The 12,468-nt window shown below is 35.8% G+C and overlaps 1 protein-coding gene across 8 annotated transcripts in view; it reads right to left on the bottom strand.

Annotated features, from left to right (window-relative positions):
- Positions 1–12,468, bottom strand: part of FHIT (fragile histidine triad diadenosine triphosphatase) — a 637,538-nt gene that overhangs the window by 486,423 nt on the left and 138,647 nt on the right. Inside the window, exon 1 of one of the 8 annotated variants that reach the window (XM_075513834.1) lies at positions 158–182. The exons of the other annotated variants lie outside the window; for them this stretch is intronic. The gene's annotated coding sequence lies outside the window, so the exon portion shown is untranslated. Of the gene's footprint in view, positions 1–157; positions 183–12,468 lie in introns of those variants that run through there. 8 annotated transcript variants of the gene reach the window in all.

Raw genomic sequence — 12,468 nt, 5'->3', positions numbered from 1 at the left:
CATTTGCACTTTTCACAAAAAGTGTATGTACTTATAGTTCTATATTATTTGTTATTCTTCATAATGCAAACTACATAAGGCATAAAATGCTTTTATTTACAATGGAATGCAAAATGATAACTGAGTGTATCAAGTCCTTTGTGATGTACTTACGTACCCAATAAGCAAAACAGCAATATCATCTGTAAAGAAAAATGCCTAATATTGTAATCTTTACAACACAAATTAATGATTGTCCACTACAAAAAGATGCTAATCCACTCCACAGTGAAGCACTGGAGAGTATTATATACATCTTTTTCTTTTTTTCTTTAAATTGCCAAAATAAAATGTCATTGCTTACCTATCAAATCACTTGTCTTCTGCCTCTTATGTTTTGTAAACTTGTAGTCAGCTCTCAATTGTTAATATAGCTTGAAAAGAGTGTATTGGGATTTTTCACAAGCAATTAAGGTCAATTAATGCTCAATATATTATTTCCCACTTGATAGCTTTCCATTTGATAACCACTCCTTAAATTTCCTGCTTACTAAGCTAGGCTGAAGACTTCCAACATCCTTTTTTTTTTTTCCTGTTGGATTCTTATTTTTAAAGTTATATAAAAAAACCTTAAATGTAACCATTTATTCTTCGAGACGTTTATCTAACATACATAAGCTTTTATTTTAAAATGAGTTTCTCTTTTTTTGGCCCTGATTATAGGCAAACTGCAAGGTATCAACTACTCTACTTGGAGAAGAGTCAATGGCTCTGCAGACAGCCTCAGTACACATCCACCCTGAGTTCCAACACAGAGACAAATAGCAAGGTTCATTCCATGACAGGAGTAATGCTCCAAGGTGACGGCCAAATGTTGTGCTGAAACTTTGCTCCTCACTCAAAACATCACGTTGCATCAGCATTATTCAACTAACGTGCTAATTATTCAGCAATCCATTTGCTTATAAGCCACAGCCACCAGCAGTTAACCAGGCAGACAAATAACTGAACAGTAAGTCAGGTTAACCTTTAACAGCAGCACGCAGGAGGAATCCACAGCACTTGGTTCCAGCCAACAATGAATGCATTTAGGATCACCCTGCACCTTTCTTAAGAACAGCGTAGTTGTGTTTAATTAGCTTTAACGTTACTAAAAACATCAGCATCTACAACCATTCATGCCATTGACAAACTGACCTCTGGGGCTTTGTTGTTATTATTAATCATACAGTAACGATAGTAAATTATAAGTTTTCATGCATGCAGCTCCTTTTAGTCATTAACTAAGTAATGTCTAATTTCATTTGAGAACAAATACATTTCTGCCTTCAGGAAAAAAAACATGAGAGCTAATTCAAATAAGCAGATATATGTATATCTGGTTTACAATTTAAAAAAAAAAAAGCTTTTAAGGTAATTTTCCAGGCAAAATGTGCAACCAGAAAACTAAAAAAGTTTGAAGGAAAAAGGATTGTAAAAATAGAAGGAATATAAATTGTGGGAAATGTTTATGACAACACGAGTTCTCAAAACAAATGTTACAGATAACAGATGCAGAAAATTCAAATATATGTGAACTATTTTGACTTAGCATTCTTTCAAATTTGCATTTGGCAAGTCACACAAAATGAAAGGCTAATCTGAAAGAGTTATTTCCAAAATGGACTCCTACCCCAGTCTTTCCTGTATGCAGAAATTGAGCTTTATAGGTATAACAACAAAAATGACTAATGACCCTTGACATTAGAATGTAAAATGTCCTTCATGCAAATACACTGCTTCCTTGGTTCTTTTGTAATACAATAGCAAGCAGGTATTAGAAGGGGGGGGGGGGGGGCAAAAGGAGATGCATGGAAATTACACAATGAAGTAGTTTCATTGTGATATTGAGAGGAGTGTGAAATGAATACAAGATAACACTGACAGAGGAGTCTAGCAAGCCTCTTCCTCTCAAACTATCCATTCACTTAGATTGCCCCCGTTGCAAAAAAAGATTTAAAAAAAAAAATCAAATTACATGATTTAATCTGCTCAGCAACAGCTTAAATAGCAGGAAACAATAATTAATTTTAGCAAGAAAATGAGAAGTTTCTTTTTAAAGGGATGGTGTCAAATGCAATTGACCCACAACTAACTTACAATCACATCAGCTTTTTGAAAAACTGAGCAACAGAATTTCCTTATTTTAAAAAACTATCAATTAACATTTAATAGAAGAAGTCCTTTGCCTTTCAGTACTTTTAGCACAAACATGGCTGCACTCAATCACTGCGTGAACATCTAAAGAGTGAAGTTACAAAGGATGGCTGCAGAAGCTCAGAGTTTGCCTCTAGAAGGGGAATCCTTCTCTGCCCCTGGAATTCCTCTTCCATGCCCCCTGTCCTTCCAGACACGCTCCCTCTGCCCAGCTCTGGCACCCAGTATGCCCTTCGGAAAGCACACTCAAACCCAGCGTAATGCACACTTTGTGTGACATTACAAGTTGAATTAGTTCAGGGATGGGTTCAATGCATGCCGGAGCGGGGAGAGCAGAGTAACAGGTGCCCTGCCACTGGTAGGGGGTTGTTAGAACAGCTCAGCTGTCCCACGTAACTTCCCCTTAAATGCAAGTCAATGACAATTATTTCCGTTTCCAAACTTCAAGAAATGGAATAGGAAACAAAATTAAGCGCCTGTTATTTTAAAAGTATTTTTACAACTAACATTATTTCATTAGCAATGTAGTTTTAAAAAATTAAGATGTACAGACAAGATTATACCTATCATTGTACCAACATGAGACAGACTATCCATAGCAGATTACAGAGTTTGTGATCTCAAAGGAACATTCATGATTTGAGTTAGCCATGAACAACTACAGGATTAGATCTGAATTTAAGACATTTTCCTTCTAACCAGTCTGCCTTTTACAGATTTTCAAACATCTCTAGAAAAACTGATTTTTGAAAGAAAAAAATATTTTAAAAAAATATTTCCTAAAAAATGTATGAGCAAAATTGGCTGTCTTACTGTTAGCCCCTTAACATACCAAGGCATAGAAAGAGATAAATATCGGTCATGAAGAAAAACAAAGAGAGCTCAAACAAAAAGGACATACAACTCCATTTTTATAGTTTCTATCTATTTGGTTTACTTTCCCACACTTGCAATGATCTAAAATATTTCTGTTCAAAATGTCTTTTTCTACCAATTTGGTCCTTTTCCATTGATCAGACGTTGATCCCTTTTACCTCCCTTATTCCTAATAGAAAACTAGAGCAATGCTGGGTTGTGTAACTATTCATTTGCATGCCCTCCATCATCAGTGAACATTAGAATAACTCTGGAAACAGTTTTATTAAACACGTATTCCCCCTGCCACATCAAAACCCAAATATCACCTGACAAGATGCAACCAAGGAAAACCAATTTTAAGTTGCAAGAAAGTTGCCTGACATGGGGCAACCAGTAAAGTCACTGGAATGTTTCTTTTTCATCATATCAAGAGGGATGAGAAAATATCAAAGTAGTGGAGGCATTAGACATTTACTATTAAAACAAACTGATACTGAAATATGTGAATATCACCAAAAAAATCAACAATAGGAAAACACAAAAACCAGAACAAACAAACAAAAAAATATCCATTCTCAGACCCTGAGGGCTAGATTTCTGTTCACCCCCAAAGAAAAAGAGACTGGAACACAGGTATTTGCCTCGATCCCAAGCAGCTTTATTGCACTTAGTGATAGCAACAGCTACCTTGCCTATAATCCAAATCCAAGACTAAACTGCTGCTCAGCCAGAGCTGATAACCACATCTTTAAGATTTGGAACATACTCCAAATCTCCTAACTACATGTAATGCAGAATGGTATAGCCTGGTAACATTAAATATTTTGGGGATAAGACTGAAATAGTATCAAGTTATCTGTATTAGACCAGCCTGACAGGTTTTCTTCTGCAAAGCCAGCATACCCTACAAGAATGATAAAAAGATGCTACAACACAAGTTAAAGAAAGATGAAAATAATTAGAGAGTTATAAGCAAGTAAATATTCAATTTTGCTTCATTTCCACAAAGAAAAAATAAAATGAACTTAAAAATCGGACAAGGATATGTCTCATTGTTAAAGATCTACACATACTGAGAATTAGCCCCAAACTAGCTACTATATCTAAACTATAAAATAGGCTGCAGATGGGAAGAACAAGTGACCCTTAAACTTTAGTTTAACTACATATTACACAAGACAAATTGGACAAGCAAAACAATTTGCTTTGCAGAATTCGCACAAGGAAATGCTATTTGCAGAAGGCTAAAAATGTTCTCCCAATATTGTGTGGTATTTGGATTATCTATTATATCAAGAGGCAAAAAAATTAAACATCTTGAAAATCAGATCCACTTGTCATGAAAAGAAAGTTTCTGAAGAACAATAAAAGAAGCTCCAAATTAAACATCAAAAAAACAATGCAGTTGCTCTAGTACCAAAATTTAAATGGGAAAAGAAATGCAGGATAGGTTGAGACTCTTTCTGAGACTATTTCTGAAGGTTCTAAGACTATTTCTTGTAAATTAGAAAGATAACCTGTCATGGGTTTTTTGCTGAATATTGTGTACAGCAAGGAACAGAAGTACCAGAACATCAGTCATCATCTAACATAGGGTCTGTAAAGGATTGTTAAAATTCCTAGTTACGTTCTACAATTCCTTTTGAACAGAAAGATAAATGTGTTGAAGAAAGAAAGAACTGGATTAAAAAAAAGTCAGTATTGAAGACTCTGGAAGCTGCAAAGCTGTAGGAAGAAGAAAATTCCAAGCAGGGATATTTTCAACTTAAATATTCTAAAAGGAAACAAAAGCAGCAGGGCAGGGAGAGTCAAAGCATGAAACAGTTCTCTCAGCAGAATTTTCATAGTCAAAGCTTGTCATCATGTTTTTGGACTATGTTCAGAAAGCCTTAAGATCTAACTACAATCATTAGACCAACTCTCACCTCAGAAATACGTTTCTTTGTATAGGACTGGAAAAGGTACTTCCACAGAAGACAACCCCTCAAGAAGTTATGGGTCAGCTCCATCCCACATTCCCATCTCTTACTGCCATTTGCCTGATAGGCAAACAAAACCAATACTGAAGATGTGAATATCACAAGAGACTTCCCCTCCGCTAGAGGAGATCTCTTCAGGCAATACTGATGTGGTTTCATTCATTTATTGCTATTGAAACTGATGTAGAAAGTGGGGAATTCAGTGTCTAGAGCCTACCAAATTATTGCAGGGATAGTTTCTTTTCTTCTTTGAAAATTCCAGGCAAAAATCTAAGCTGCTCTCTGTAGCAGCCAGAGTATCCTAAAAACCTACTGAAAAAGGACAGAAATTCCAGTGCAATAGAAGCTTAAGAGACAAATTTCACTTTGCATGGATTTGCCAATTTATACATCCTGAGGACCACTTCAGAGTATCCTTTGAGCAAGATAAGACTACTTCAAACACACTTGTCCATCTTCTCCTCATCCACATATTGATGGGCTCCTCCCTGTCACAGTTCAGGCTTGGTTATCCAACAGCACTGAAAGGGCTCTTCATCTACAGCTCACCTGCCTGAATTTAGCCAAACCTTATTTTTGATACACTTATTTACTATACTGCTGTTGCCCCTCTGAGACATAGCAGAAGTCAGACAGAATGCTTTGTAGAGTCTTGAGACCTTCATTTCAGAAGCTTACAGGGAGCATAGAATACTACTTCATTGACTAGATGACCAGAGAGAGCAGTGAACCCGTCACTGAACAGCCGACACATATGCCAAGACACCATACCGCTAAACAGCTAAGTGACACAACAGGATGTGATCTTTTCCTCGGAAAGGAAAATTTCCTGCTTTATTAGTGTATCACTATCGCAATAAGATGCAACTCCAGCCATGGAAATTACAGTAGGGATAATGGTCATCTATCTGGCTTTACAGAAAGGGCCCCAGTTCTCCTTGTAACACGTGTAACTCTCATAAAATATAAGCACACTAACACAGCACATTAAACCCGGTGAACTGGAACATCTTTTATGAAGGCAAGTCCAGTTATCTGTTTGGTGGGCAGTAAGTCATGCCATCCTGCATGCACACTGCACAGTCACAGAAGAAAGCCGTCTCCACGGCACTCAGAAGTTAATGCAGCCCTTCCTCAGCTTGTGACATTGGGGGTATCATCACAATAGTGTAAGAAAAACTGGAAAGGAGCTCAGCACATAATCTCACGTGCCCCTTTACGTACCCTTTTTTTCTTTTACGTTTACATCCAGTTGAAGCATGCTTCAGCACTAATACAGCCATCAAACCCTCTCCTTGACACATGAATTCACAGGTTTTCCAAGGTGTGTCCACTGAATCATGTCAGAATTTAGTCATTGAATGCCAGTTGCATCACTTTTTGTTAATCCCTTCGTTCCTTTAGCCCAAGGCTAGTATTTCTTTTGATCAATATAAATCTTTCCTGTCATCTTATTTTTGCTGTCACTCTGTGAAGTATTACGTTGTTGAGCCAAGATCTTCATTTATCCCTGCTATTGCAGTCCTGTCCCTCCTGACAGTTACCCTGTGAATATATCATTATCAATCTCCCTGATCCTCCCAGGTTTGTACATAAATTCACCTCTCGGGAACTGACTTCCATAAAGTCGTAAGTCCCACCCCATTAAATGCTACCTGCTGCAACAGAGGCTTTACCTGAAAGTAGCACTGTTGAGACACGTTTGTTGTATTCTATGGCGAAGAGAGCCGTTCAGCAACAGTCAAGGGGGGATGCAAGGAGTTCAACTCATGGATACTGGAAGCTCCAGTTGATTTTTCACATCTATTCAAAGCGGTATTTAACTTAATACTTAGTGCAGCACCACCTCCTGCTTTATACTGGAACACCTCTTTCTACTTAAATAGAAATACCAATTAAATAGTTACAGAAAAAAATACAGGTCTTAATTTTATATACTTAGCACACAGTAAATATGAGACAAGTATTTGTATGCACAACAGTTAGACCTTACAAGTTTTTGCATGCATACAAGCATGAAGCTGAATCCTTTCCATTTAAAACAGCTGAAAATTCAAGTCTTTTCTTCTCTGCACGGCCACCCAATATCAAAATCCAACATTTTTCATATCAGCTAAACAGAACCCCAGAGCTGGGGTCCAGAGCTGGGAGGAGGATAATGGACATAGCTTTCAGAAACGCTGTCATCACTGGGACAGATTCATGGCTGTAATAAACTGTAGTAATGCTGTAAGAGTATTATCACTCATCCCTCTTCATAGTGCAACACATTTTTCACTAATTCAGAAAACACTCAAAAGTTGGTGTCTTTCTGTGCTTTTCCTTCTCCATCCTTCTCATGTACACTCCAGAAGACGATGAAAAATAGCTCTTATTAACCAGCCAAAGGAAATAGATAATGAGAATATTTAAACACTAGTGCTAATCAAAACTCCCCCCCATCTTACTCTTATTCACTTGTTAATACTACTATTCTTGCATTTTGTTCTCTAGGTAAAGAGCTCATATACATAAACAAATATATACATGTATTTATGTCTGTATTTACACCAGAGTAAGACAAATTGAAATATTTATTTCCTTTCAACCCACCCAAAAGCTGACAAATTCTGTAACAGTAAACAATGTCCCACTCTTTATCATACCACACTATGATAACAGCAAAACAAAGTAACCTCTACATGGACACTACCTTCTGGGTTTGGTAATTAAATCCCATACTACCATTTCAAGCTTTTCATGAGTATCTTCAAACCCAGAAAAATTTCCAGTATTACCAATCTCACATTAGACAGCCGAGTTCTCTGCCTTGGCTCAGCCACAAACACCACCACATTTGTTGGCATGAGCAGCTGATTTTCGGTAGCTTTTCCTACATCTATTCCTTTAATTACCTAATTATCTCTAATTTTTGAGCAGACAACTGTATTACCATAGCAAATAATAAGGGTAATCACATGCATAAGCAAACCAGACAAGGATATTAATGTATATCCTTGTCCAGTTCCCTGGCACATGTGATTTTCACAGCTACAGCCATTCAGGCCTTCAATACAAAGCGAGACCATTAGGATGTCCTCCCATCATCTATGGGGGGTTTGGGTAGTTGTTTTGGGGTTTGGTTTTTTGTTTGTTTGTTTTAAAACATTTTCAACATACTTCTGTTCAATTCTACCAAGCCTTCCAAGTCTTATCAAAATGCCAATTTCTTTTTTCACCAAGTATGTTCTGCCAGTGTTCCTGCACATATACTGATATCAAATAAAATCCTTTTTGATACTTATATGCCGAGATAACACTATTTACTCATGGTAACTAAATGCTTCATCAATATTTCAGAAGGAAAAAAAAAACCTATACCCAGTAGCGATGTATAGTTTATTAATGGTAGGAAACCTCCACAAGCCAAGTTAGGATATAATTAACAACTTATGGCTAAAACAGCAGGTAAGTAGATAGTTTAATTATTAAGAATGTCTGTCAGGAAATGTTCTTGTTTCCAGCACCCATTTCTGTTGTATGATTTTATCATATCTTCTTCTTAAAACAATTTATATTATCCTGCAAACAATGGTGGGTAGGTGGGCTTTGAGGGTTTTTTGTGTGTTTGTTAACAACAAATGATAAAACACCACTTCTGATGCCATCTTGTTCTCATTCTTCTGAAAAAAACATCCTTAGTCAACAAAGAGCAGACAGGCCTGTCCTCCCACAAACACCATTAATATTTATTTATCCTGATACAACTGAAAAAGTATGTGATAATTATATACACAGGCCAATTTTGAGCTCATTATCTCCACACTTTTTTATTTCTGTTACTGCATTTTTCCATGACTGTATGTAACTTGGCAAAGCATTATTCCTTTATTATAACGCAGTGTAAAGTATTTTATGTCTTCTCATTTGAAGCATGCAACACAAAAATAATCTTCACTTATTGTATAATAATAACAACAACATAGAAATGCACTGTGTGGTATACTTCATGCCTAAATGGATTTAAAAGGGCAGATTTTGTTTTTCCTTAGTCCAAAAAATTCATCATAACTAAACTAAAATACATTTTCAGAACATCAGATCATTTGTTGTCTTATTGATGACTATGCAAGTAGGCAACAATCTTTAATGTGACTTTTGTACCATTTTTCTTCTGAAGCTTTAATTGATGGAAAAAATTAAATTTTATTTGAAAAGAGAAATCAGAAACAAAAATAACATTTATTTTCTTCAACATTTTATATTAGCAATAAACAACTGCAGTAATTCAGCAGAATTATTATGGAGCCTCCCAATAATAACCTGCCACAGTGAGAAAATAGTAAATAATAGACTGCCCATCAAGCCAGGTGAGCCTTCACTCTCTGCAGTGCAATGTACACTGCAGCAGAGGTAGATCAAGAGTCACTTTCTGGAGTGTGAACGGATGAAAATATAAATTTATAATCCCTAATACATAATAATCCCAGTTTCATATACTCTCTTCCGCAAAGGGAAGTGTTTCACCTTTACCACAGGAAACAGTAGAAGTCAGCTTTAGCATATTTGTCGTAGCAGCTCTTGTGATGACATGAAATTCTGGCAAATAATAAATATTGAATTTTTTAAAAATTTACAATCTTTGGAGACTGTCATTTAAAAGTTAGATTATACTACTATTTATTATTCAAGGGGCATAATCAGGGAACACCTTAATTGTGTTTAACATCTAAAATAAGCAAGAATGCCAGCAGAAAGTAATCATTGGTTTAAATAGGACCTATTTTAACTGTAACTGTAACCAAGACAGTTACGGTGTTAATAATTCAATGTTGGTTGAAAACCACTCTCTTATGACCGATTTATACAGACTGAAGTAGGCATATGTTATGCTACAGGTGGATGTGAGGTCATAAGAAACCACTTTACAGTCTTCCCAGAAGTACAGTGTCAAAAAGGTCACCTGTGGTAAAGGATCTTTTGGATTAGTCTTTCAAATCAATGCATGAATTAAAAGCAATTTACATATAAATTCGCTAATACTCTGGCTTTGAAATTACATGAATTTTTAAGAGATTTAAGAAACAGCAGAAAAGGTCAGTTAGGCATTAAGTATACATAATGCAATTTTTAAAAACTGCTTGTCTTGGAACTACATGTTTCTGGTTTATTAATATTTTGTATTCACAGCCTGCTTCTGCTCAGAAAGGTACTGCCAGTTATTTGTGAGCAAATGCAGAAAAATGATCCATGCTAGGGATATCAGATTTGAGGTAAGTATGGTCTAAGACTTAGAAAGTGAAAGTTTCTTAATATTAGCATAGTTTGAAAGCATTTCTGTTTTCATAAGGCAAAACTAAGAAGCTTTAGTCAAAGTCAGTAAAGATTATTATATACTGGAAAACAACAGAATCTTCGGGAGACTTTCCGTGACTTATTTTCTCCCTCATGCAAATCAAGGTTCCAGTATGGCTTGATTTCTCCCTCTTTAGACCCTTATGACAAGAATGTCTTATTCATCCCTATGCAGCAGAACCTGCACTGGATTTTATTGTGCCTAACTGCCCAAAGGCATGCCACAGGCAAGATCTAAGAATTAACCTTCAGTTTTGTGTGTGTGCATATGTGTGTATGTGTAAATAATCTTCTGGAGTCGGGATTTTTCTTTCTCATCTTCAGAAAGAATCCTTAAATCTACTGTATTATTTAACACGGACATTATTTCCTTAGACATTTGTTTATATTATTGTTTCTTTCCATAAAGAAGTCAGTAGTGACTCCTACGTGCTGCTGCTTTTTCACCACAGTACACCTTCGTGATGACCCTTTACTTTGCAGAATTAGGAAATGACAGTGATATGGCATCCAGTGTTGCATTAAAAAAAAAAAAAAAAGTAACACACACGATTACCTCCCTTTTGGCTATATCTGTGTAATTAAATAGTATGTTCAACTTCCCATTCATGGATGGCACAGAACTCAAATATAAAGATACAGTCAAACAATGGACACTGAAATAAAGTACCTTCTTCGAGGCCAAGGTTAAACAGACAGTGCTTGCTCAAACCATCTAAGTAAAATCCAGCACCATATAAGAACCAACTAACAATATGGTTCAATGCTGAAGCCGTTTTACTAATGATACGTATCCATGCCATTGACTTGATGTTTTGTCAACACTGAGATGGATCACACTCAGTGGATTTATGTTTTTCACAACTGTGCTTGGGATAAAAAAAAAAGAGGGAAGGATTATTACCAGGATTCAATTAAAAAAAAAAAATCTAAAATAAGAAGTAGTGACAGTAAGACAGCAAGCAATGCTGATGCACAGGACTGCTATTGATGGGACAGGAGAAATAGCCAAAGTACTTCTCTATAACCAAAAAGAAGAAATAATATTTTAAAACAGAAGGACTGCCTGCTAAAAAGCACTGAAGAATTATAACTTATGTTGCACTACAAGAATAATCCTTCTGATAATATCCTACAGTATTTAATAAAGACAAAACCAGCATGTCACAGACATAAACAATACTGTTCTACAAAAAGCTTCAAACCCATTTATAATAAAGTTTATAATCCTTCCATACAGTTAACTTTTAGAATTCTGTAATTTTTAAGCAAATATGATTATCTAATCAACCTTTAGGATAGTTTCCTTAGAAAGCCTGTTTTCTATCGTACTGTGCAGTGCAAAACTGAATTTTCTGCAGTAATTATTAAATTGGTCCCTTCCCTTACAGGAAGGCAAAAGAAATCAACAGATGCTTGCAATGAGCCCTGCAGCAAGGCACAATCAAAACCAAGACAATTTTATACTTTGAGTTAATTTCAGAAGATAAACAATGAAGTTGTATAGATACAAACAGAATTCTGAGGCACATAAAAGGAGTAATAAAGTAAGGCATAGAAGATACACTACAACTAACAAACTGTGCATAAGTGGTAACAGTACTATTAAGACGATTACTTAGTTAAGTGTTCAAGTAACAAGTGAGTTGCAGATGACTTACATCCTACATAAAGTATATACTTTATCAGAATCAGACCAGGTTTAGCTTATACTACAGAACACAACCTTCTTGAGACTCCAGGCAGCTTAGCTGTGGAAAAAATAAGGAAAGAAAAATTTTTTTATTAAAAGATATCCAAGAGACTCAAAAGAGAAAAGTACTTCCCAGCAATTTGATAAACAATTCTGATACTACAGAAAGTGTTAACCAGAAAGGAACAAGGGACACCATACATCTAGTTCCTATGAATGTATTATTATAGGAGCGACTCCTTATCACAGGAGCTAACTGGGCCCTCAAATATAAAAGATGATTTAAGATAGTTAAAAAGATGTTTAGCAGCAGTTCTAACAAAGATTTTGAATATTTGTTGTTCTCTTTCTATGGTAAATTCATTCCTACAGAACCAAAAATAGCTTAAACCAATTACTGCAAAGTTGACAGAAAATTCACATAGATTT

This window comes from Mycteria americana, chromosome 11, assembly GCF_035582795.1.
Source record: "Mycteria americana isolate JAX WOST 10 ecotype Jacksonville Zoo and Gardens chromosome 11, USCA_MyAme_1.0, whole genome shotgun sequence".
Lineage (NCBI taxonomy): Eukaryota > Metazoa > Chordata > Aves > Ciconiiformes > Ciconiidae > Mycteria > Mycteria americana.
The sequence above is the reverse complement of the archived record's forward strand: the minus strand, read 5'-3'. Positions and strand labels throughout refer to the sequence as shown.